The following is a 25583-nucleotide window of genomic DNA, read 5'->3' as shown; positions in this document are numbered from 1 at the left end:
CTCCCCAAAGTCCCAGTAGATAGTAGTATGTCATAGTTGCACATCTTTCTAGCTGCTGTATGTGGGACGCCGCCTCAGCATGGCAGGACAAGTGGTGAGTCGGTGCGCGCCCAGGATCCGAACCTGGGCTGCCAGCAGCAGAGTGTGCGCACTTAACCGCTAAGCCACGGGGCTGGCCCCTGTTCAGTTACTTTCAAAGAATGACAGTAAAATAAAATTCTGCATAAAGGTGCCCCTCTGGGGAATGCCAAAAATGATACCCTCAGCTGACAGCCATCCAAATTCTAGTGCCCAGAATAGGCAGGCTGGTTGAACGGCATAAACAGACTTAAGGACCAGCTACTTGAATCAGAATCATCTAAAGTGCTTGTTAGAAACACAGATCTTTAGGACCCAACCCAGATCCACTGAATCTGGGTTTAAGGATCCACCTGTCAGTAACTTCCCCAGGTGGTTGTGAGATAGTCAAACAACTATAGGTGGAGCTTATATTTTCATAATAAGTAAATGAGGTCACCCCCACCAAGAAAGATCCAAGATTTCTGACCTTTCTCAAAGGAGTGGGGCAGGAGCCTCCATGCTGGATCCTACGAGCCATCTAGTCCCAGAGCTGGCCTTTGAGGACTCGATGATGCTTACCCTCTGGAGCCAGACCCAGGATTTTCCCAAATAGGAGGAAGAAAGTGGGCTTCTACCAGTGCCTGCAGGATGACCAGATGGAGGCCCCAAGAGCTCCGTTCTTCAGATTTTAACCTCGCCCCCCAAGAAACTCCATGGACAGGATGCTAGAGAAATTGCCCTGCCCACCCCATCATCCTGTAAGATGGAAACTCCCTCTGAGACCCCAGACACCCCTACAGGTTTAGAACTGAAAATGTTCTGGGACAGAAGGAACTACTTCAAATGCTGGGGATCAAAACTTCCTATGGGGTTTGTTCTTGAGCATGGATATAATAGGAGCATTTAATTAACCACCTTTTCTGTGTCCTTCAGGGAGCCACTAGCCTGCACCCCCAAACATCTGAAACCTCAAATAAATGTGTTGAATGCTTTTAGATTAAAGGAAATAAACCTTTTAGTTAAAAATAAAAAAATAATAATAATATATCAATGGTAGTTTCTGTTTGTTTTGTTTGTTTTGTTTTGTTGCTGAGGAAGATTCGCCCTGAGCGAACATCTGTGCCAATCTTCCTCTATTTTGTATGTAGGTTGCCACCACAGCATGGCTGCCGACAAGCAGTGTAGGTCTGCGCCCGGGGAACCAAACACAGGCCGTGAAGCAGAGCCTGCCAAACTTAACCACTAGGCCACGGGGCCAGCCCTGGTGTTGGTTTCTTTGTTTTAACAAATACTCCATGATAATGTGAGATGTTAACAACGAGGGGAAATGGGTGAAAGGTATATAGGAACTCTCTCTACTCTCTTTGCAATTTTAAATCCAAAATTATTTTATTTATTTATTTTTTTTTAATTGGTTTATAACATTGTAAAAATTTCAGGTGTACATCATTGTACTTCTATTTCTGCATGGACTACATCATGTTCACCACCAAAATACTAATTACAACCCATCACCACACACATGTACCAAATTATCCCTTTCACCCTCCTCCCTCCCCCCTTCCCCTCTGGTAACCACCAATCCAATCTCTGTCTCTATGTGTTTGTTTATTGTTGTTATTATCTACTACTTAATGAAGGAAATCATACGGTATTTGACCCTCTCCCTCTGACTTATTTCACTTTGCATTATACCCTCAATGTCCATCCATGTTGTCACAAATGGCTGGATTTCATCGTTTCTTATGGCTGAGTAGTATTCCATTGCGTATATATACCACAGCTTCTTTATCCATTCGTCCCTTGATGGGCACTTAGGTTGCTTCCAAGTCTTGGCTATTGTGAATAATGCTGCAATGAACACAGGGGTGCAAGTACCCTTGCAAATTGGTGTTTTCAAGTTCTTTGGATAAATACCCAACAGTGGAATAGCTGGATCATATGGTAGTGCTATCCTTGATTTTTTGAGGAATCTCCATACTGTTTTCCATAGTGGCTGCACCAGTTTGCACTCCCACCAGCAGTGTATGAGAGTTCCCTTTTCTCCACATCCTCTCCAACACATATTGTTTCCTGTCTTGTTAATTATAGCCATTCTGACAGGCGTGAGGTGATATCTCATTGTAGTTTTGATTTGCATTTCCCTGATAGTTAGTGATTTTGAACATCTTTTCATGTGTCTGTTGGCCATCTGTATATCTTCTTTGGAGAAATGTCTGTTCAGGTCTTTTGCCCATTTTTTAATTGGGTTGGTAGTTTTTTTGTTGTTGAGATGCGTGAGTTCTTTATATATTTTGGAGATTAAGCCCTTATCAGATGTATGGTTTGCAAATATCTTCTCCCAATTGTTAGGTTGTCTTTTCGTTTTGTTGATGGTTTCCTTTGCTGTGCAGAAGCTTTTTAGTTTGATGTAGTCCCATTTGTTTATTTTTTCTATTGTTTCTCTTGCCCGGTCAGATGTGGTGTTTGAAAAGATGTTGCTAAGACCGATGTGGAAGAGCGTACTGCCTATGTTTTCTTCTAGAAGTTTCATAGTTTCAGGTCTTACATTCAAGTCTTTAATCCATTTGGAGTTAATTTTTGTGTATGGTGTAAGGTAAGGGTCTACTTTCACTTTTTTGCATATGGCTATCCAGTTTTCCCAACACCATTTGTTGAAGAGACTTTCTTTTTCCCATTGTATGTTCTTGGCCCCTTTGTCAAAGATTAGCTGTCCATAGATGTGTGGGTTTATTTCTGGGCTTTCGATTCTATTCCGTTGATCTGTGTGTCTGTTTTTGTGCCAGTACCATGCTGTTTTGGTTACTATAGCTTTGTAGTATATTTTGAAATCAGGGAGTGTGATACCTCCAGCTTTGTTCTTTTTTCTCAGGATTCCTTTAGCTATTCGGGGTCTTTTGTTGTTCCATATAAATTTTAGGATTCTTTGTCCTATTTCTGTGAAAAATGTTGTTGGAACTTTGATAGGGATTGCATTGAATCTATAGATGGCTTTAGGAAGTATGGACATCTTAACTATGTTAATTCTTCCAATCCAAGAGCACGGAATATCTTTCCATTTCTTTGTGTCTTCTTCAATTTCTTTCAGAAGTGTTTTATAGTTTTCGGTGTACAGATCTTTCACCTCTTTGGTTAAGTTTATTCCTAGGTATTTTATTCTTTTTGTTGCAATTGTAAATGGGATGATATTCTTAATTTCTCTTTCTGCTACTTCGTTGTTAGTGTACAGAAATGCAACTGATTTTTGTATGTTGATTTTGTATCCTGCAACTTTACCATATTCGTTTATTACTTCTAAAAGTTTTCTGGTGGATTCTTTAGGGTTTTCTATATATAAAATCATGTCATCTGCAAATAGTGACAGTTTCACTTCTTCCTTTCCAATTTGGATCCCTTTTATTTCTTTCTCTTGCCTGATTGCTCTGGCTAGGACTTCCAATACTATGTTAAATAGGAGTGATGACAGTGGGCATCCTTGTCTGGTTCCTGTTCTTAGAGGGATAGCTTTCAGTTTTTCACCATTGAGGATGATATTAGCTGTGGGTTTCTCATATATGGTCTTTATTATGTTGAGGTACTTTCCTTCTATACCCATTTTATTCAGAGTTTTTATCATAAATGGATGCTGTATCTTGTCAAATGCTTTCTCTGCATCTATTGAGATGATCATGTGATTTTTATTCTTCATTTTATTAATGTGGTGTATTACGTTGATTGATTTGCGAATGTTAAACCATCCCTGCATACCTGGAATAAATCCCACTTGATCATGGTGTATAATCTTTTTAATGTATTGTTGTATGCGATTTGCTAGTATTTTGTTGAGGATTTTCGCATCGATGTTCATCAGTGATATTGGCCTGTAATTTTCTTTTTTTTGTGTTGTCCTTGTCTGGTTTTGGTATCAGGGTAATGTCAGCTTCGTAGAATGAGTTAGGGAGCTTCCCCCCCTCCTCAATTTTTTGGAAGAGTTTGAGAAGGATAGGTATTAAGTCTTCTTTGAACGTTTGGTAGAATTCACCAGGGAAGCCATCTGGTCCTGGACTTTTATTTTTGGGGAGGTGTTTTCATTACTGTTTCGATCTCCTTGCTGGTGATTGGTTTATTCAAATTCTCTACTTCTTCTTGATCCAGTTTTGGAAGGTTGTATGATTCTAAGAATTTATCCATTTCTTCCAGATTGTCGAATTGGTTGGCATATAGCTTTTCATAGTATTCTCTTATAATCTTTTGTATTTCTGAGGTGTCTGTTGTAACCTCTCCTCTTTCATTTCTGATTTTACTTATTTGTGCCTTCTCTCTTTTTTTCTTGGTGAGTCTAGCTAAAGGTTTGTCTATTTTGTTGATCTTTGCAAAGAACCAGCTCTTGGTTTTATTAATTTTTTCTATTGTTTTTTTAGTCTCTATTTCATTTATTTCTGCTCTGATTTTTATTATTTCCCTTCTTCTACTGATTTTGGGCTTTGTTTGTTCTTCTTTTTCCAGTTCCTTTAGGTGCATTGTTAGATTGTTTATTTGAAATTTTTCTTGTTTGTTGAGATAGGCCTGTATCGCTATAAACTTCCCTCTTAGAACCGCTTTTGCTGTATCCCATAAATTCTGGCATGTCGTATTTTCATTTTGTCTCCAGGTATTTTTTGATTTCTTCTTTGATTTCTTCGTTAACCCAGTTGTTGTTCAGTAGCATTTTGTTTAATCTTCACGTATTTGTGGCTTTTCTGATTTTCTTCCTATAGTTGATTTCTAGTTTCATACCGTTGTGGTCAGAAAAGATGGTTGGTATTATTTCAATCTTCTTAAATTTATGGAGACTTGTTTTGTGGCCTAATATGTGATCAATCCTGGAGAATGTCCCATGTGCATTTGAAAAGAATGTGTATTCTTCGGTTTTTGGATGGAATGCTCTGTATATATCTACTAGGTCCATCTGTTCTAGTGTGTCGTTTAAGGCCAATGTTTCCTTATTGATCTTCTGTTTGGATGATCTATCCGTTGGTGTAAGTGGAGTGTTCAAGTCCCCTACTATTATTGTGTTACTGTCTATTTCTGTTTTTATGTCTGTTAATAATTGCTTTATATATTTAGGTGCACCTACATTGGGTGCATAGATATTTACAAGTGTTATATCCTCTTGTTGGATTGTTCCCTTGATCATTATGTAATGCCCTTCTTTGTCTCTCTTTACAGTTTTTGTTTTAAAGTCTATTTTGTCTGATATGAGTACTGCTACCCCAGTTTTCTTTTCATTGCCATTTGCGTGGAGTATCTTTTTCCATCCCTTCACTTTCAGTTTGTGAGTGTCTTTAGGTCTGAAGTGTGTCTCTTGTATGCAGCATATATATGGGTCTTGTTTTTTTATCCAGTCAGCCACCCTATGCCTTTTAATTGGAGCATTTAGTCCATTGACGTTTAAAGTAGCTATTGATAAGTATGTACTTACTGCCATTTTTTAACTTTTTTTTTTTTTCTCAGTGTTTTAGTAGTCCTTCTCTGTTCCTTACTTCTTCTATACAGAATTGACGGTCACTTTAGTTTGACCTCTGTCTGAAAGCTGTACTCTTTAACTCCCCTCCTCCCTCCTTTTATGTTTTTGATATCATATCTAACCTCTTTTTTGTACATTTGTATCCATTATGTTCTAATCATGGAAATAAATAATTTTTCCTATTTATGGTCTTCTCTTTTCCCCTTAAATCAGTCCCTTTAACATTTCTTGTAGCACTGGTTTCTTGGTGACAAACTCCTTTAATTTTTGCTTATCTGGGAAAATTTTGATCTCTCCTTCCATTTTGAATGATAACCTTGCTGGGTAGAGTATTCTTGGCTGTAAGTTTTTTCCTTTTAGCACTTTAAATATATCGTGCCATTCTCTTCTAGCCTGTAAGGTTTCTGCTGAGAAGTCAGCTGATAGCCTTATGGGGTTTCCTTTATATGTAACTTGACATTCTCTTGCGGCTTTTAGGATTCTCTCTTTATCTTTAATTCTGGACATTTTGATTATGATGTGTCTTGGTGTGGGCCTCTTTGGGTTTATCTTGTTTGGGGCTCTCTGTGCTTCCTGTACCTGGATGTCTGTTTCCTTCCTTAGGTTAGGGAAGTTTTCATCTATTATTTCTTCAAATAGATTCTCTGCCCCCTTGTCTCGCTCTTCTCCTTCCAGGACACCTATAACATGGATGTTAGTGCACTTGATGTTGTCCCAGAGGTCCGTTAGACTGTCCTCACTCTTTTTAATTCTTTTCTCTTTTACCTGTTCACCTTGGGTAATTTCTTCTAGTCTTTCTTCTAGCTCACAGATCCGTTCTTCTGTATCCTCTACTCTGCTTTTGAGTCCCTCTAATGAATTTTTCATTTCCAGTATTGTATTCTTCATTTCTGATTGGTTCTTTTTTACATCTTCCATTTCTTTGTTGACATTCTCACTGAGTTCATCTATTCTTCTCCCCAGATCAGTGAGCATCCTTAACACTCTTAGTTTGAACTCTCTGTCGGGTAGGTTGCTCATTTCTGTTTCACTTAGTTCCTTTTCTGGGGTTTTGTCCTGTTCCCTTACTTGGAATGTATTCTTTTGCCTCCTCATTTTGCCTCTTTCCCTGTGCTTGTTTCTACGTATTAGGTAGGTCAGCTACGTCTCCTGCTCTTGGATAGGTGACCTTATGTAAGTGATGCCTTAGGAGGCTTCCAGTGTGCTTCCTTCAGTTCTCAATGTTCCAGGGGTGACCCCTATGTGGGCTACATGTGTCCTTCTATTGTGGCCTGTTAGCTCTCCCCATAGGCGCCCAGGGAGGCTGAGTTATGCTCCTGGCCAGCTGTTGTAATGCTCAGCTGCTTGTAGTTGTTGTGGGCCCTTCCGTCTCTTTATCAGGTGTGGGGAGCCCCAGCACGGTTGGCTGTAAGTTCTAATACCACATTTGTGTTGCAGTATTTCTTTTAATTGAGTAGGCCCCCAGCGTGGCAGGTTGTTAGGCTCAGGGCCTTACAATTGCTGTAAGCCTCTAGCCTATTAGGTCTCTTGTCAGCTCTCTGAGGATTGCAGCTGGGTGGGGCTGGCCTCAGGCACAGGAGCACCCAATTGTTTCAGGCTTTGGAAGATGGGGCAAACCTCCTATGTGGGTCTTTGAGAAGCACAAGTCTTCTGCAGCTGACAAGCCCTGTTGCCCACAGGTCCAAACACTGCCAACACAGTCCTGCCCCGTGTGAGCACCCCGACCTCCCCAAGCAGACCCAGTCTCACCACGGCGGGACCCCCACACACTCTGCCACCGCCCCACACTCTCCACCTGCTCCTTGTGCACACCCTGCCCGCTCAAGTCGGCTCAGTTGCCAGGCTGCAGAGAATCCAGTCACCAATCTATGCAGGCCCACACATTGCCTGAAGGCTTGTTGTTGGGTGGGGCCAGTCTCTAGGGTGGGCTGTCTGCCCTGGCTGAGCTGGATTAAATCGGTGCTCTAGCGGGTGGAGCAGACCCTGGGCTAGCAGGCCTCAGGGAGAACTCCAATGGCGTCTCTGTCAGCACGCTCACACCAGGCCACAACAATGGCCGCCATCAATGTCCCAGTCCCTGGAGAGGTCTCACCCCTCACCGAGATGCACTCAGGGCCTATTAGGTGGGTCTCTTGTCACCAAAGCACTGTGCACCTTTCTTTCTGGTGATTTTAGGATGCTTTCTGGAACGGGTGAGTTTGTGTGCGGGCCCTTTAAGAGCCAGTTTTAGTTTCTTTGTGAACCGGGTTTTCTGGGGGTCCTCCCCAGTGCTTTAGTAGCAGGCAAAGTCAGATATTCTGCCGCTGGTCTCGATTTTGCTGGGTCCACAAAATGCCCACAGCGGGGGCGCTCCCCGGCTCAGGGCCCCGCGCCTCCAGGGAGGCTGCGCACCTGTGAGCTGCTCCCGGCGGCCGTGAAGCTGGCGGCTTGTGAAGGCGGTGTTTTTCCTCTCCGGAAGGGGGTCCCTGCCTCTTCTACCCCAGTTAGGATTGTCCGTTGTTGCAGGAGTTCTTCTCATCCAGTTTTCAGTTCTGTCTCAGGGGTAATTTTTCCACGAGGAGTTGTAAATTGGCTGTGTCCACGAGAGGAGGTGAGTTCAGAGTCTGCCTACGCCGCCATCTTGACTCCGCCTCCCAAAATTATTTTAAAATAAAAGTTTAGGGCCGGCCCTGTGGCTTAGCAGTTAAGTGCGCACGCTCCGCTGCTGGCGGCCCGGGTTCGGATCCCGGGCGCGCACCGACGCACTACTTCTCCGGCCATGCTGAGGCCGCGTCCCACATAAAGCAACTAGAGGGATGTGCAGCTATGACATACAGCTATCCACTGGTGCTCTGGGGGGAAAAATAAATAAATAAAATTATAAAATAAAAGTTTATTAAAAGTAAATAAACAAATGAAAACCACCCGCTGGAGTCTGCAGGGCCGCCAGGCGGGTGTGTCTCAGATCCCAGCCCTTCCTGAGGCTCTGGCCTCTTAGGCAGAGGCTGAGCTTCCACGACCTGGAGATTCTCTCGTTTCATCATCCTGAAGATAGTGTTTTAGCACTGGCTTTCCTTTGCTAGTGGGGCGGAACTTTTTATACGTAGTCTCCACTTAATCCTTTACACCAGCTCATCCAAGCAAGCCACGACAGGCTGCCTCTTCCAGCCGCTGCCCCCCAGCTCCACCCCCTGGGAAACTATTTCCATCTAGTTAAGACCATAAGACTGAAATGGTGTGGAATTAATTTGCCTACATCTAAGATTTGGCTTGAAATGTATTTTCTCTCTAGCTATATTCTTTGCATATGTACCTACTATGAGAATCACACAAAGTTCTGTGGTTGGGGGTTGAAAAGAAAGAAAAATTGAGGGGCTCACCAACTTTAAATACTTCATAAGGGCACGGTTTAATTTTTTTTTAGGGTGGGAGTTGGTTTTTAAAATTATGCTCCACCATCCTTATTTTAAGAGGTAACTATTAAAAGGAACATTTTTTTTTATTTTATGGTGATCGTCAGTCCCTTTTAAAACTCTCAGTTAAAAGAATATGAAGGAAGTAGGGGAAACACTCTCTTTGTGAGGAACTCTGAATGGAGTGCATTGTGCGAGGCCAAAGGAAAAGTTCATCTGGGTAAGATTCTAATTGTATTCTTCCTTATCATGCCAGAGAAGCTGACAACCTATGTTTTACTGCTCAAACAGAAAATAAAAGGCTCAACTTGTTCCTGATGCAGAAATCAGGTGCGCCTAAAAGAACAAGTGGAATGAAATGTTTCCTTTTTATTTTCTTCTCCTTCAAAACTGTTAACCCGTTGTTTATTCGGAAACAGTAGATATGGCGTGCAGAATCCAGGAAAACAAGAACTGACCATTTATTTATCCGACATATTAAGCACACTATGCTAGGGACTATGCTTGCCTCAAGCTGTGCAAGGCGTGGCCCCTGCCTAAGCAGCATTCAATCTAGAAGTATGACATATGTTAAAATACCTTCAGTATGAGGCAGCGGTTCTCAACCAGGGGTAATATCGCACCCCCCTCCCAGACATTTGGCAGTGTCTAGAGGCAATTTTGGTTGTCACAGCTGCAGGTGGGGATGTGGATGGGGAATGATGCTACTGGCATGTAGTGGGTAGAGGCCAGCAATTCTGCTACATATCCTACAGTGCACAGGACTTACAATGCCCCAACCATAAAGAAGTGTCCAATCCGCAATGTCAATAGTGCCAAGGCTGAGAAAACTCTTAAGGTTCCTCAAGGTTGAGAAAACATTATAATTGCGTTCTGATGTCATTAATGTAGTCTATATGATACAAATCAGGTGCTCCAGAAGAGCAACGAAGGAAAGATCACGCCCAGCTGGGATCAGCAGAGAAAGTTTTGAGAACCATTCAAGTAGGTGTTTCTGTGGTCCAGGGTGCCTCATTTTTTCCTGAGTCTTAGAGGTCATCTAGATTCCTTAATATTGTATTTTTATGTTTCAGTCAATAAGTTGTTGGTGATGGGGCTGGCCCCCTGGCGTAGCGGTTAAGTGCGCGCGCTCCACTGCTGGCGGCCCGGGTTCGGATCCCAGGCACGCACCGACATGCCGCTTGTCAGGCCATGCTGTGGCGGTCTCCCACATAAAGTGGAGGAAGATGGGCACAGACGTTAGCCCAGGGCCAATCTTCCTCAGCAAAAAGAGGAGTATTGGCATGGATGTTAGCTCAGGGCTGATCTTCCTCACAAAAATAAAAATAAAAAAAATAAGTAGCTGGTGAAAATTTTTGCTTGGCCAAGTAACTCGACATCTCTGTGTCTCAGTTTTCTCTGCTGGAAGACAGATTTGATTCAGAAGCCCCAAGTTCCCTCCTGGCTTTGAACAAGTGACAATTCTCACTCTAACTCTCTACCTGGTGGCCACATATCCCATAAAACATGATTCTCAGTGTTCTGTGGTTAATGCACTACTGAGAGTATGTCTCGCACACACACATGTAAATGCAGCATTTTGTTTATAATTTCAGAGGATCCAAAGGCCCCCTGAAGCCCATCTCGGGACCCCTCTAAGGGTACACAGACCCCAGATTAAAAATTTCTGCTCCAAAGTTTCTTTAGCAACAAAATCTTTTTTTTTTTTTTTGCAAAGAAAGAGTCACCCTAAGTTAACATCTGTTGCCAATCTTACTCCTTTTTCTTCCCTCCTCCCCCCTCCCCCCACCCCAAAGCCCCAGTACATAGTTGTGTACAGTTGCAAGTTCTTCTGGTTCTTCTATGTGAGCCACCGCCACAGCATGGCTACTGACAGACAAGTGGTGTAGTTCGGTGCCCAGGAACTGAACCTGGGCTGCCAAAGCAGAGAGTGCAAAGCTTTAACTGCTAGGCCATCAGGCTGGCTCACAAGAAAATCTTGTGCTGGGTCTATCTGATCCCTTGGAACCTGACCCAGGTGTGTTTCAGAAACTACCAAACCCTTTCTCTCTTACATGCCACACTCATCTGTCTCTTGTTTTTCTATTGTGGAATTATTTTTTATTTTGCTACTGCTGTTTCACCAAAATTATTTTAGCTAATCTCCAAAATAGTTGCCAAAATCCAACTCATATAGCACATGCTCTGAGCCACCAGGATGGGCTATCACCACTTTTTCTCAGAATGTTCTAGAAAATGTTTCTGGTAGGTTCCCTTAAGCTAAGGGAACTTCCAATTAATGTGTCCCTGAAGCCCTAAGGGAGAGGATCCCTGCTTGAAGGAGCTTAATTAAGAAAGACCAGTAGAGAAGTCTGCTGTAAGCCAAGAAGGTGCATAAAAAATTCCATGGGGGTGCACAAAAAATGGCCTGACTCTACCCAGAAGAGAGGTGCCAGGAACTCCTTTGCCACTGCTAACAGGACTTGAAGACCGTAGAACTACGCAGTTTAATAAGGTAGCCGCATGTGGCCATTGAACACTTGAAATGTGGTTAGTCCAAATGAATACTTTGAATACTTAGTATAAACAAGGAACATAAATATTTCATTAACAATTTTTATATTGATTACACGTTGAGATTATAATACTTGGGATATGTTGGGTTAAATAAAATATTATTAAAGTTAATTTCACCTCTTTTTACTTTCTTAATGTGGCTATTAGGAAATTTCATATTGTACTGTGCCTCAGATTTAGGCCTGCATATATTTCTATTGGTCTGTGCTGCTTTGGAATCCCATGGACATCCCCTCAGGGCCAATTTTAACCTCTGTGGAGATTCCATTTCTATCAAATCTATAGACCTACTGAAGGGCTGGTACTTCATCCTGAAAAATCAGCCCAGCTACCTGGAACCCCTTAGATTAGGCAAAGGCTCTAAGATCTGGAATATACTTTTAATTGTTTAGTATATGGCCTCTTAATGGGTGCTATAGATTGAATATTTGTGTCCCCCCCAAATTCATATGTTGAAACCTAATACCCAATATGATGGTATTAGAAGGCAAGGACTTTGGGAGGTGCTTAGGTCATAAACGTGGGGCCCTCATGAATGGGATTAGTACTCTTATAAAAGAGACACCACAGATCTCCCTAGCCCCTTCCACTATGTGAGGACACAGCAGAAAGACAGCTGTCTATGAGGAAGCGGGATCTCATCAGACACGGAATCTGCCAGCACCTTGATCCTGGACTTCCCAGCTTCAGAACTATGAGAAATAAATTTCTGTTGTCTATAGGACACCAGATGTGGTATTTTTGTTATAGAAGCCCAAATGGACTAAGACAATGGGAATTACCAGTGCTAATGCTATGATCGTAAACCCTGAGTTAGATCCCACTGGGTGACTAGGTAGCAATCATTGCAGGAAATCATTCAAATACACTTTTATTATCAGCCATGGTAGGCCCCAGCAATTCACTCTCAGTGGTGGAATATACAGGCTGAGACTCTGGGCTTCTCAGCAAAGGACAAGACTGGTCTCCTTGGGGATGCCTGACTTTTCCCTACTGACTTGCATACAAGGAATAGCTTTACACGTAATAGGCAGAAGTCCAAATATCTTGTAGGGAGATATTTTGAGACTACGTAAATATCAAATTTTTTACCTGCTAGTTTTAGCATTCATTGATCTTTCTTGGATCATTCATTATTACTTCCATTGCCAAATGGTGATTTTCTTTCTCTTTTTTTTTTTTATAATTTTATTTATTTATTTATTTTCCCCCCAAAGCCGGAGTAGATAGTTGTATGTCATAGCTGCACGTCCTTCTAGTTGCTTTATGTGGGACGCGGCCTTAGCATGGCCGGAGAAGCAGTGCGTCGGTGCGCGCCCAGGATCTGAACCCGGGCGGCCAGCAGCGGAGCACACGCACTTAACCACTAAGCCATGGGGCCGGCCCCCAAATGGTGATTTTCTAATTCCAACATTCCTTCTATTTATTAGTTGGAAATCAACTGTAAGGAGAATTTTTTCTTTTCCTTATTTATTTATTTATAGCAGTGTGGATCATGGATTGCTAGTTTTATTTAATGGATTACAATCTGCTGCTATCATTTATTTTGAAAGTCAATTGATCCAGATTTCACCAGTAAAAGCCCCATTTAAGCTAACTCTAGTGTCCTTTTTGAATATCCCCATCATTCTTTGAGCATTTCCTTCCTTTCTGGCACAAGATGTCCCAGGATCATCTTGTACCTTCCCTGCCCCAGCCATGGCGTAAGCCACTTCTCTATGAAGCCCTGGTTCATTTTAGTGGAGAATCATATTTAGACACCAAGATCTGGGCACTAGGTGTGCTCATGTTTATTAGGGTGTGGCTGCTGCTTCTAGGCCCTCTCAGTGGACAGAGCTAAGGAATATATGTATCTACATAATACATGAATACATATTGACATCTTTATTTCTGTATCTATATATCCAAATATATTTTGAAAACCATATATTCACACTAACTCCAATTCCAATCCAATAGCAAAGGTTCATTCTAGTTTTCTCCCTTTTCATATTTATAACTCCCTTCTCTCGCAGGGAGAAATTTGGCTCCCATTATCCTCAATGAATTTACTTATTGACTCATTATCACCACCACCCCCCATTACACTACTAATTGGTGCTACCACTACAATCCCCCAATCTTATGTGGGTGACCTCCTAAACCCACGTGAGCTCCAACAACCTGTGCAAGGCCACCACCGTGACCTCCCATATGAATGTTCTCCTCACCTTCATTGGCTCTGATACTCCACATTCGGTTGTTACTGACACCACCACACCCAGACATGATGCTTTCCTCACTCCATTTGGGCTACAATACCTCGTACTGGACTGCTGCCCACCGTTGCACAAAGACCTACCTCACTCTGCCCTTCCTAATGACTTTGGACTGAATTATTCAGGAAGGCAGGCAAGCAGGCAGGCATGAATCAATTAAAATGTCTTTGAGACAATTTGGAGCCTAAGTAAAACTGTTTTATAGCTTGTTAGGACAATCTAAAAGGTTCTTCACAATCTCATCTGGTCTACCTACAGCAGATTTAGGTGAGTACCTTGTAAGAGTGTGCTCTTAATATACAAGTGTATGCTTGCAAGAGGAAGCCTTCATTTACAGTGTCACTATGAAGCAGAATATTCATTTTCATTGATATATGGCCTTATACAAAGAAATGTTCTCTATATATTGAAGTCAACATGATAGTTAGAACCTGAGGTAAAGTTTTTTTTCAATGAAATCTCGTAAAATGACCTGAGTTCAAATCAGAATAAGGATTGATAAATCTCGCCAAGAAGGCCTAAAATATTGTGGAGGAGCAGTAGATAGAAAGTATCCTTTCTCCAGACTGAGTTGCAACACGAGGCAACACCACATCTAATAGAAAAACATTGTGAAGGAGTCTCAGATCACTACTAAAATATGGAAAGCACTACTCAGGTGGAAAGATATTAGAATTAGCAATACAAATGGCAACACATGGAACAATTTCAGGATAATGTATATAATAATTTACGGCAGTGGTTACTCAGCATAGATGTAAACTGGGCAAGAAATATAGATAATATGTATACTTCCAAAATGTGTAGACACTGTGAATATGTTGAAAATTTATTCACTTAAACTAAGAGATATAGCATTAAAAATAATACTTATGGTTTTCTTTTCTGGCTGTGAAAGTGACATATTCATAAAGAAAACACAATAGACCACAAAGAAAAAATTAGCAAACACATATATATCTACCACTCGGATTTAACTCTTTATTAATATTTTGGTATATTTCCTTTAGATCATTTTGTTTGTTTTAAAAAATAAGGTCATACTATACACACTGTTTATAGCTTAGATTTTTTCATAATGATACATGTCACAAATATTTTCCCATGACATTGGATACTCAATGACATCATAATTTTAATGGCTATATAATATTTTGTTGTATAGATGCACCACAATTTATTTAATTACTTTTCTATTATTGAATATTTTAGTGATTTCCAATTTTGGCTATTAGAAATGATATTATAATAAATATTTGTATATGTCTTTGCTCACATCAATGATTATTTCTTCAGGTTAAATTTTAGAAGTGGAAATTGAGTTGCTAGAGCAAATAGTGTTGAACAAAATTATGTCACTATTGGGCCGGCCCTGTGGCTTAGCAGTTAAGTGCGTGTGCTCTGCTGCTGGCAGCCCGGGTTCGGATCCTGAGCATGCACAGATGTACCGCTTCTCTGGCCATGCTGAGGCAGCGTCCCACATACAGCAACTAGAAGGAGGTGCAGCTATGACATACAACTATCTACTGGGGCTTTGGGGGAAAATAAATAAATAAATAAAATTATTTAAAAAAATTATGTCACTATCATAATTTTAATTATATATAAATCAATAGGTTATGCAGAAAAGAGTAATACACTTTCATGAATATGTGACAGTTGTTTATAAATACAATTAATATATTTTTTAGCATTTTATTTGGATAGCGTGCTTAATAATCTCTGGGAAAATTAAAGAACAAACTATCCCCCAACAGTCTGAGAAATGCAGAATTGCTAGTTTGATCCCAGTTCCAAGGACTTTCCTCGGCTTTTGTGGTAATAAGGGAATTATTGCCTCCTATCACACCAGCAGAGCAAACATTAAAATATTTATTTTGGAATATGTGCTTTCTATCTGGCAGGTATTTGGAATTTAAAAACCTTTTCCAGAATATTTTAGAACCACAAAATACAATGAGCTCTGAATTAAGAATTAATTAGGAGCCAGCCCAGGGGCATAGTGGTTAAGTTTGGGCACTTCACTTTGGCCGCCTGGGTTCGCAGGTTCGGATCCTGGGTACAGACCTATGCACCACTTATCAACCCACACTGTGGCAGGCATCCCACATGTAAAGTAGAGGAAGATTGGCACGGATGTTAGCCCAGGGCCAATCTTCCTCAGCAAAAAGAGGAGGATTAGCAACAGATGTTAGCTCAGCACTAATCTTCCTCCAAAACAAAAAAGAAGGAATTAATTGGGCTTTTCTTTTCCCTACTGTTTGATCAATTTTTTAAGAGCAAAAAAAAGGTGCTACACAGAATACAATTAATTCTTAGCCTCAAATAATTTTAATGTGTATCGTTGCCTAGAAGCCAGAGACTGGACCAAATGACCTCTTAAGATCGTTTCCAGCTCAGTAATTCCAACTTTTATATTCAATGAGCTTCAACTTAGAGAACTTATCACCCACTGCTCAACCAAGTCCTTCCCTCTTTACCAGATATTTTCTTCAGCCTTTAATTTTCCTTTTACACTCACAGAGTGTGTCTGCCAACCCTCCATTGTTGTAATTATGGTAATGTTTTTACATGAACATTAATCTAACAATGAAGGAGACAAAAGAGCAGAATGCCAAGTTCAGTAATGCTTATACAGTCATAACCATGGAAGATTCTTAGAACACTAAAAAAACATTAAAGTCTCTGTTTAAAATCTGATGTACTATGACTGTACTTGAAAGCACAAGAAAAATTCTCAAGCACTAAAGCCTTAAAGTGCAAAGGAAAGTCAGTGCTCTTTTTCACACAAAACTTTCTACAGGAAAGATGAAAGAAAAACCATCACAATGTTATATATTATTTATAATCTCTGGCTCACTAAACTATAGTTTTGTGATTTAACAAAATTCTTCTTCTATATGAGTCTATTGCTCTAACATACTCTGTAAATAATTTATGTTCATTTCTTTGGTTAAGCTTTTTTTTCTTTTTTATTTCTTGCGGGGAAGATTCACCCTAAGCTAATATCTGTTGCTAATCTTCCTCCATTTTTTTTCTTGCCCTTTCCCCCCAGAGCCCCAGTACATAGTTGTGTATAGTTGTAAGTTCTTCTGGTTCTTCTATGTGAGTCACCGCCAGTGCATGGCTACTGACAGACAAGTGGTGTGGGTTCTGTGCCCAGGAACAGAACTCAGGCCACCGAAGCAGAACGTGCCAAACTTTACCCACTAGGCCATCAGGGCTGGCTCTTGGTTAAGCTTTTAATTGCTGCTGGTTGGTGTGTGTGTGTCTGTGCGTGTGTGTGTGTGTGAATCTATGTCAAGCACTGTAATGGCCACCTGTTGGTTGACCCCCAATATTCATACCCCACTTAACATTTTCCAGTAGTCCCCACTTCCACTGAAGACCCATTGCTACTCTACCCCCAACTATCCCATTTGAGGATGGAACAAATGACAGGTATTGGGCCAAAGAGGACATTCTATTACACTGACTGATGTGATTAGATCAGAGATGGGCCTCTGGTTTAAGCTTATAGTGAATTTCAGGACTTTTGCTGACATTTCTGGAACATATGTTTCTTTCTTTCTGCATAGTGTGGATGTAAAGTTAGAACTGCTTTTGTTGCTTTGCCAGGACATAGGATGCTAACCTCAGAATGAATCCAACACACAAAGAAGGGAAAACTGAGAAAATGAAAGAGAAATTTAACCCTGATTGATCCACACCTAAAGGAATAAGTTACCTTTGTCATGTAGTGTAGTTTGAATTAAGCTTTCTGTTACTTGTGACTGAAAATATCCTAACTGATGCAGAATCTCAGAAGTGGTTATAGGAAGCAGGGAGGAAACCAAATGGTTCCGGCCTTCTTTAGGAAGAATGCCTTTTGGAACCTATTGGTTAAGGAAGAGATCAAGGGGAAGTATGGAGAGAGAAGTCAACTACACTGTGATGGTTCATTTTATATGACAATTTGACTGGGCTCAGGGATGCCCCAATGGCTGGCAAAGCATTCTTTCTGGGTGTGTCTGTGAGGGTGTTTCTGGAAGAGGTTAGCATTTTAATCAATAGACTGAATAAAGAAGATCGTTTTCGCCAATATGAGTGGGCATCATTCAATTTGTTGAGGGCCTAAACAGAACAAAAAGGTAGAGCAAGGGCAAATTTGATCTCTTTGTTTGAGCTAGGGCACCCATCTTGTCCTGCCCTCAGACATTGGCACTCCTGGTTCTCAGACCTTCAGACTTGGACCAGGACTTATGCCATTGACCCCTCTGATTCTTGGACCTTATGGACTCAGGCTGAGACTTATACCATTGGCTGCCCTAGTTCTCTGGCCTTTGGACTCAGACTGAATTACACCACTGGCTTTCTTGGTTCTCTAGCTTACAGATGGCAGATCGTGGGTCTTTGTGGCCTCCATACTTGCATGAGCCAATTCTGGTAATAAATCTCCTCTTTTATATATATTCTATTGGTTCTGTTTCTCTGGAGAACCCTGATCAATACACCCCCATATTTTAGTTTCATTCATCATTACTGTTGTTTTGCTTAGTTGTTCTATCAATTATTGGGAGAGATATGTTTAAATCTCCAACAATGATTGTGTATTTGCTTATTTCTGCCCTTAGTTCTGTCAGATTTTTGCTTCATGTATTTTGAAGCTCTGTTATTAGGCACATATACATGTATAATTGCCGTATTTCGCTTATGTATTGACCTTTTTATTATTATGACGTATCCCTCTTTGTCTCTAGTAATAGTCGCTGTTTTGAAGTCTATTTTGTTTAATATTCGTAGAATCACTCCAGCTTTCTCCAACTACTATGGTACATATTTTCGCATCCTTTTACTTTTAATCTATTTGTGTCTTTGCGTTTAAATTGCATCTTTTGTAGACAGCTTATAATTGGTTCTTGATTTTTTGTCCAGTCTAGTAATCTGCCTTTTGATTGGAGTGTTTAGTCCCTTTACATTTAATGTTGCAAGGAAAGAGTTAACACAGCAGATATATGTTATTATGTCCTTGCTTATCTCTTGGCCATTACAGCAATTCTTGGTCAAACTCTAAGAACTAAATTTACTGTAATGTTCACGTAGTTACTAGGTAATGATATTATTCAATACACTTAAAGCAGTGGATCAAGATGAACCAGGTGGTCACAGGGTTAAAGTAAACATGAAGACTCACGATTTGTACCTTGTATCTGGTTTGAGATCTGCACCATGGCTGCTGATGTGGCAATTATGTGCTTATGTGACCAGTTCTTAAGAATTTTGGACTTCAAGACCAAAGTGGGGGCCGGCCCCGTGGCTTAGCGGCTAAGTGCGTGTGCTCCGCCGCTGGCAGCCGGGGTTCAGATCCCGGGCATGCACCAATGCACCGCTTCTCCGGCCATGCTGAGGCTGCATCCCACATACAGCAACTAGAAGGATGTGCAGCTGTGACATGCAACTATCTACTGGGGCTTTGGGGGGAAAAAAATAAATAAATAAAATCTTTAAAAAAAAAAAAAGACCAAAGTGGACTTCCCTGGAGAGAGACATGTGGCATATGTCTCTGCAGTTTGGGGCTGGAGAGAAGGCCACACCTGTGTGATGCTCATAGAAAGATGGAGCGCTCAGAAGCCTATATGTGACTTCTCTAGCCTTTGCCTGTGTATATCTTTCACTTGCTGTTCCTGCACTGTATCTTTTGCTGTAATAGTCTTAGCCACCAGTTTAACTTTATGCTGAGTTGTGTGAGTCCTTGAGTGAATCACCCAACTAGCAGGTGTTATGGGACCTCTGAGATGAATGTAATTATTAATATGGTTATATTTAGGTCTGACATTTTGCTATTTATTTATTACTTGTCTCAGCTATTTTTTTGTTCCCCTGACTCTTTTCATGCCTTGGTTTGTGTTAATCAATTGTTGTTTTATTTTAGTACATAGTTTGTTCCTTTTTAATAGCTTCCATTCTTCTTTTGAGATTTCCTATCTGTTCACTACCTGTTATATTTACCTGTAATTATTAGAATATATTTTCCTTTAATCCTTTGAACATTTTTATAATAGCTGCTTTGAAGTCTTTTTAAGCTAAATCCAACATTTGGGCCCACTTGGAGTCATTCTCTATTGATTGCCTTTTCCCCTAAGTATGGGTCACACTTGCCTGTTTCTTTAGGATTTCTAGTAAATTTTGGTTGAGAATTGGAAATTGTAGATAACATATTGAAGTGCCTTTAGGATCTGTTGTGTACTTCTGAGGATTATTGGCCTTTTGTTCTATTACGCAATTGGCAGTTAACTGGCTTGGGATCAAACAGCAAATTTTGTCTTCCCTACTTTTATTCCGCTACTAATATCTCTGCTCTATTTTCACAGCCTTCAGCTGCTGCTTCTATGTATCCTTGCCCCTTGAGAGGTCTTTTTCCTACATAGTTTATTAGTCAACCAAATATTCAGATAAAGAATATTTTCATATTTTATGGCTCACCCCTTCTGTGATTTCCTTACTTCTAGGGATTCCTCTCTAATTTCCAACTTTTCTGCTAGCCTTGGGCTCCTTTCTCTTACATCTCAAGCCCTGTAAGGCTTTAGCTTTCTGCTACCTCAGCTTCACATTGTTGGAGAATGTACTCAGCTGAAAAGCAGCAACTCGTAGATCTCACTCTGTGTAATTCTATCTTTCAAGAAATTTCTCTCTGTTCTCCGCCTGCTTTTCCACTGTGTTCCCTGCGTCTCTTCCAGGCATGCATAATATAGCTGGTAAACCCATCCAATGAGTTCTTAATGTCATATATTGTGTTTTTCTGTTCTAGAATTTCCACTTGATTCTTTTATTATCGATTTCAATTCTTCATCTTTTTATTCTTTTTATCCATTTTCATCCATTTTCTAACATATTAATTATGGTTGTTTAAAAAATCAATGTTGGGGCATGCCTGGTGGTGCAGTGGTTAAGCTCACGCATTCTGCTTTGGCAGGCCAGGGTTCACCAGTTCAGATCCTGGGCGCGGACCTACTCACCGCTCATCATGCCATGCTGAGGTGACATCCCACATAGAAGAACTAGAAGCCCTACAACTAGCATATACAACTGTGTATTGGGGCTTTGGAGAGAAAAAAGAAAAAGAGGAAGATTGGCAGCAGATGTTAGCACAGGGTCAATGTTCCTCATAAAAAAAAAACAATTAAAAAATTAATGTCTGCTAACTCCAACATGAGATTTATTCATGGGCCTACTTCTATTGTTTATTTTTCTCTTGATTTTAAGTCACATTTTCCTGCCTTTTCACATATCTAGTCATTTTTATTGTATTCTAGATGATGTACATAAAAGAACCATAGAAGTTCCAGATGACATTTTCCTCCAGAAAGAGTTTCCCTTTGCTTCAGTAGAGAGGATCAGAGGTTGATTACCTCAATCTGACTGGAGATTGAGCTGGGTTAGGGCTTCATTGTAATTTCAGTAAACTAGGTCTGCTCTAGCTCATCCCTGTTCCTTGGACATATTCCTCCAAAGCTTTTGATTGAGAGCCTGGCAGTCTTTGTCTCTTTAGTCCCAAGTACTTTCTGCTCTGCCCTTTGGAGATTCTGAGCTTATCTATTTATTCTTCCTATCTCTACAGCTTCAAATATGGCAGATATCTTGAAGAGAGACCAGCTATATATTTGAGACAGGCTCCCTCCCTCTAGCAGGAGTTTGCCTCCTAAGCAATGTAGAATTGTAAGAGATTTCATTCTGCTTTTCTAAACCCAGCCTCTCAGCATCCTTTACACAACTCCAGAACTCAGCAAATTTCTCATGGTGAAAACAGCCATATTTGCATCTCCTCAAATTTCTAGTCAGTCACACCAGCCTTGCACAAAACTTCACTAGTTTCTCTTTTCTCCGTCAGAGTTCCACTGTATAGACTAAGCCTAATCTTCCCCCAGTGCCTAGAATCAGCAAATGCCCTAAGGAAGAAAACAGCAAGTGATTATCAGTTTACTCCAGAAGGGCTCCTTCTTCTCTGGAATTCCCACTCACCTGGTCTGCATTGCTCCCACAGCTCTCTGGTGTCTAAAAAATGTGCTTTTGCAATTTATCCATTTGTTTATGATTCCTGCACAGGAGCAGTGTGCTGCCATGACCCACTTCATTCTACTTAAAAGTGGAAGGCTGCTTGTGGGTAACATCTTAATCAAATTGGTATTTAGTGTGGTGGCTCAGGAAGTGGTCTTGAAATTCTACCCTACTAGCTATTTGACCTTGGCAAATTTGCTTAACATCTTTTAGGGATAATAATGGCTACTTCTTTGGGTTCTTATATGGATCAAATGAAGTAATATTTACGTAGAGCACTTTCAAGATACAAAGTACAAGGTACAAAGGCAGTCTTTTTTAATTCATTTATTCATTCATTCAAAGACATTTACTGAATACTTCATATATGCCAGACACTTTGCTAGAAGTTGGGTGGGAAAAATGAATGAATAAGACTTGGAGACATAGTATCACAGGAAGCTCACAATTCTAGTGGGGAAGAAGAATATCTAATTCAATAAGAGAAATATATTGTATAATTATAGACATACGTATAACGTAAAATGGCATAGAGAAAGGAATAGTTAATTATACTCTGATAGGGTAGGGAAGTTATGGAAGACTTCCCAGAGAAAGTGAGGTTTTAGCCGAATCCTAGTGACTTACAAGTGGAAATTAACCCATTGTTGTAGAGACTACCAGTTCTCTACCTGAATCCATTCTCCATCTGTTTCATAGAAGAAAGTCATAGTTGGACAAATAGCTACGCAGCTGAAGAATACAATCTCAGCCTCTCTTGCACCTAGGTATGATATGGCTATGTCTAAATTGTCACTTAGATGAAAATAAGTAACATTTGCCATGTGTAGGTCTTGGCCTTAAAACCTTGTATACAATACCCTCCATGCTTCTTCCTTCTTGCTGAGAACTAGAGCACAGGCAATCCTACACCCAACTTAGCCACACAGACAAGGACAGCAACCTAGGAGATAGTTGAGCAACAAGACAGAAGAAACTCAGATCCCTGAATGATCATGTGCGACAGAACCAACCCACTAACTTGGACTGCTCACCTCAAAACTGTTACATGAGAGAAAAATAACTTCTGTTTCCTTTAAGCCATTATATTTTGGAAACTTTTTGTTACACCATCTTTGTTGTACTATATCCAATTGCCTTAAAGAAATACTTCTAAAAACCAATGAGAAAAAGATACAAGCCAAATAGAAAATAGGCAAAGGTCATGAATAGGCAATTCAATGAAGGAAGAAATACAGACGGCCAAGAAACATATGGAAACAAATGTTCAAACTTACTAGTAATTAAAAAACTACAAATGAAAATAATAAGATGCCTTCTTGCCTATCAACTGATTTCAATATATATAACGTATATAATGATATATATGGTCATGTGTCACTTAACGACGGGAATACACTCCGAGAAATGCACTGTTAGGTGATTTTGTCGTTGTGTGAACATCATAGAGTGTACTTACACAAACCTAGATAATATAGCCTACTACACATCTAGGCTATACGGTACTAATCTTATGGGGCCACTGTCATATATGCAGTCTGTTGTTGACTGAAATATACATTATGTGGTGCATGACTGTATATATATCCTAGCGATTTACTTCTAGGCATTCATTTTTAAGGGATTATTTTTCAGAATATGGAAATATATTTAGAATTGTTAGACTATAATTTATATAAGTCAGAATTGGAAATAATTTTTATGCCCAATATCAGGTTATTGAGTTAAATAAATTATAGTATAGTGGAATTATATTCCATCATTTAAAAGGATTTAGTAGAGGCCCAAGAGCTGCAATTGAAGTGAGAGTTAACAGTATTGTGGACGCAGATCCTGGGTGCAGAAAGAGTTTAAGTGACTAGGCCTAGCACAAGAATCACAGAAAGCTTGTCATCCTTTTCCAAATCCTCATTAGAAGAAAAGAAATTCTCTAGAAATTGTGGTGGTGACGTGGCAAATGAAGAAAATTATGTGACATGTGCAGGCCTCTGCCTGAAAAATTATTCAATGATCGTTGAACATATTTGCTTAACTCCAGTGATTCTGGTTCACCACAGACAGAGAACCCATAATAAAAATATAGTAGGTATTTTTCTGATGTTTCTCAGAACCATGAAACAACGACACAAATTCTGTTCAATTGGAATTTGACTTTAAATGTCGCTTTAACTTCTAGAGACAGACAGGTATAAATGCATTCCTAGCCCTCTTAGAGTTGTGCTGAATTGTCTTCCTATGCTCACCAATAGTTTACAGAAAGAAAAGTAAAACATCTTATTTTGCTGCTGTGTTAATGGTTGCCTCTTATAAAGTCATTACTCAAAAGTCAATTTGAAGAATATGTAATAATTGGTTCAAAGGAACTTTAAGCAATCATTTAAGAAAGGTCAAACCTATCAGCCAATATAGAAATCCAATGTGATGGAAATGTTAAGATTTTAAAACAACTGAAAGGACTGTGGAAATGGGGGAAGATCATCTTATCTTGGTTCCAGAACATATTGGTAATATAGCTAAGTATGTAGATGCATATTTATTGCAGTCACATTGAGAGTCTATGCATAAAAGAAGGTTTGATTATGCAAAATATCTTGAAATAAGTAATTTCCAGCAAGACGTCTATTCTGAGGCCTATGAACTATGGAGGGAATCAAAACCTTGTTTTTAAAGCCATATAATGAAACCACCAATGAAACATAACAATCTACTTCACAGCAAGGTTGAAAAATATCTGAAAGAAAATTTCAACCTCAAGGAGGTGAAAGTGAACTGGAAAAATTTCTTCGCTGAAATTTCTAATGTGTAAGAATACTTTGTCCTAAAGCAATCCTTCATATTGCACAAGAATATAATTTATACTTCTATGAAGAAAAATGAAATACATTTATTACCAGAAATGACAAATAGCAATCACCCTTAATTTATCTGAGATTGTGTTTTACAAGAAAACATTTAAATGTGCGTTGCTATTTTCTTATGTTGAAAAATGTTTAAAATGTTTTTAATAGCAAATAATCAATATTAATATTTTGTTCACACTGAGACACTAGGTAAGCAAAATATCATAATTATTAATAAGCCAATATGTTATGGTATCAATAACTGTTAAAAAATAAAAACCATCATGCTTCTAACATGATAAAATACATCTCTGAAATCAGAGTTTTACATTCACATAGAATGTTGCTGTTGAAATTAATTTCACCCAGTTTATAAAACTCACGAATATTTTTGGTTTCTCTGATTTTTGCCAGAATCGTGTCACGAATGAGTGTGTTGTATCTATGTGAAAGAAAAGAGATAAATATTACTTTGTGGAAGCTTAACTTGAAATGTTTATGGAATTAGCTAATTTATATTCACTTTTTTACTGTATGCAGATTTCTAATATCTTTACTTCTGTGTCATTTTTTTCTTTTATTTGAATAAATTCACTATTTCTAACTTCTGCTTTTTAAAAAATGACTTTATGGAAGTACATTTATCCATATAGGAAGTATATTAAATATATTATATTATATTATTATATTAAGTATATAAGTATATTAAGGGGGAAATATCAGGCTATGAGCTTATTTTTGAGAAATATATGATGTAGGCATAGAAAAGACATCTAGAACAGATACTGGGTGCACAGTAGGATCACCTGGGAAGCTTTTAAAAATCCAATGACCAGGGACCAGCCCTGTGGCTTAGCGGTTAAGTGCGCGCGCTCCGCTGCTGGCAGCCCAAGTTCGGATCCCGGGCGCGCACTGACGCACCACTTCTCCGGCCATGCTGAGGCCGCGTCCCACGTAC

At 39.8% G+C, this 25583-nt stretch overlaps 1 pseudogene; it reads left to right on the top strand.

Moving 5' to 3' along the window:
• Window positions 1-24336, top strand: part of LOC131413381 (KATNB1-like protein 1) — a 37542-nt pseudogene extending 13206 nt beyond the window's left edge.
• Window positions 24337-25583: the final 1247 nt, after the last annotated feature.

This window comes from Diceros bicornis, chromosome 14 (genome assembly GCF_020826845.1).
Source record: "Diceros bicornis minor isolate mBicDic1 chromosome 14, mDicBic1.mat.cur, whole genome shotgun sequence".
Lineage (NCBI taxonomy): Eukaryota > Metazoa > Chordata > Mammalia > Perissodactyla > Rhinocerotidae > Diceros > Diceros bicornis.
This window is presented reverse-complemented; position numbering and strand designations above follow the sequence as displayed.